The sequence below is a fragment of the Propithecus coquereli genome, unplaced genomic scaffold (genome assembly GCF_000956105.1).
Source record: "Propithecus coquereli isolate 6110/MARCELLA unplaced genomic scaffold, Pcoq_1.0 Scaffold90, whole genome shotgun sequence".
NCBI classification, from domain to species: domain Eukaryota; kingdom Metazoa; phylum Chordata; class Mammalia; order Primates; family Indriidae; genus Propithecus; species Propithecus coquereli.
The window spans coordinates 3,055,110-3,056,971 of record NW_012155285.1 but is presented as its reverse complement, the minus strand read 5'-3'; the positions used below and the strand labels follow the sequence as shown (position 1 = coordinate 3,056,971).

General features: G+C 38.7%; 1 protein-coding gene across 1 annotated transcript in view; it reads left to right on the top strand.

Moving 5' to 3' along the window:
- Positions 1–1,862, top strand: part of CD2AP (CD2-associated protein) — a gene marked incomplete at its 3' end in the record, with an annotated part of 120,353 nt that overhangs the window by 3,330 nt on the left and 115,161 nt on the right. The gene's annotated exons all lie outside the window — the stretch shown is intronic.

The window sequence follows — 1,862 nt, the reverse complement described above, 5'->3', positions numbered from 1 at the left end:
CCCGGCCTAATGATTCTTGATTTGGGTAAGAATAGGGCAGAGAGCTACAGACCTGTTTCCTAGGTAAACTGGTGAAGCAAGTTGTGAAAGATTTAAAAGTTTTCAGAGTTTACATTCAGAAAAGAAAGGGCAAATAAAACCTAATGTGATGTGATTGAAATTTAGATAAATTAGGTGATCATTGTGATGGAGCTGAGACTTGCTTAGTTGTAGGATTTGATATCTGACTACTGTACAAATTGAACATACTCAGGATTTAGGGATGAAACTATCTCAGCAGTCAGGTAGTAAGTCTTAATGAGGCTGGGTGGGCAGCACACTAGTCTGCGAAATCTGAGTGGAGGTCCATATATGCATACAGTCAGCCTGTCAGTGTCGGGGTTATGTGTAGCAAAATGGCAGTCTGTAGACTGATAGGTGTGGAGCAGGCCAGTTTGGTGTGAGAGTGGGATGGTGGTTGGTAGCAGGTACGAGGTAGAGGTTCAGAGTGGCATCCTGGGGGCAAAGGGAGAAAATACGGTCTGGTAGTAGGCCTTGAGAAATGAAACTAGATAGGGTCCGATTTCTCACGGGAGACATACAAGGTAGGTGTTTGTTTGCAGGGAAAAAGTGAGCTTGGTTGGTGGAATTGTTATGGTAAGTCAAGATGCTGAACCCTAAGCTATAGACCTTATATATTTTCTGTTTTAGGACTATATTAGTTTATATTAGTAGCTGAGTCTATAAGTGTGATAAAAGTGGCCCTGAATAACTGTGGGGTGAAATTAGATCCTCTTTAAATGCTAAAGGATAGTCCCTGGTTATAGTTTAACACCAGGTCTGTTTATCTGGTCCTAGGAATTGGATGAGTCTGCTTTTTCTTTCCTGCTGTGTTTTTCACCGGTGTTTGGTTCCTTTCAAACCCAATGCAAAGCAGATTACAAAGTCTCAGCATACCCTTCTGTTTCAGAAACAAGTATACAGTCCTTAAGGGTATTGATCAGTTATAACTGCCAATATAATAATAGGCAAGAAGGCCACAAATAACTTGAGGGTACTTATTAATTGTCAGTCCCTTGGTTTCACCGAAGTGGTGTTAGGCTCAAATAAGACCTTGATTGGGTGTTTTTGTTTTTTGGCGGGTCGGGGGACAGTGTGTACTTGTCCTTGATAGTTCTCCCTGTCCCCCCAGCTTTCTTTTGGGTTTGTGTTAGATAGATGTTTAGACTAGTTCACGTTAGAGACATTTATTAACGCTATTAAGCAAATAGAATTCTCTTCATTATCTTCCTAGGCCTTGTCTGACCTGGACCATGCTATACTAAGATTTTTGAGTCATAACCTTGGTTTTAGCCCCAAATGAGGTAGACATTTTTCTTCTGGCTCCTAAGTGTTTACTCTTTTGGACTAAACTTGATATTATCTATTTTTTGTTTTTTGTTTGTTTCTGAAGGCCTTAGGTGCCTGGGTGTTCTATCTCTTACCTGTTTTCATTGACTTTCTATTTGATTTATCAAAAGCATATTTACTAGTCGATTGTACTTAAAGGTGCTTTTACTCTAAGAAGAAACTCTTCCTTTTAAAAATTCATTATTCTAAATTGATATGTGGCCTAAGATGCTGATTTGGTGTCCAGTATGGCTGTGTTACAAGCTTTTTCCTAAAGCCTATTTGTACCATATCAACCCTTTCCAATGGCTCCAGTAGACTTGCATTTTATAATCTTTTAAATTTTATGTACCTTATTAAACTTTTCATTGTGATCTTGTTCTGTTTTCAGCTCATTTGCAAAACATGATTAGGTGGAAGCCTGAATTCCGATATCTGTTTTAGTACTTTGTCAGTGCCACTTAGCTCAGGTTCTTTTTTTTTTTTTTTTTTTT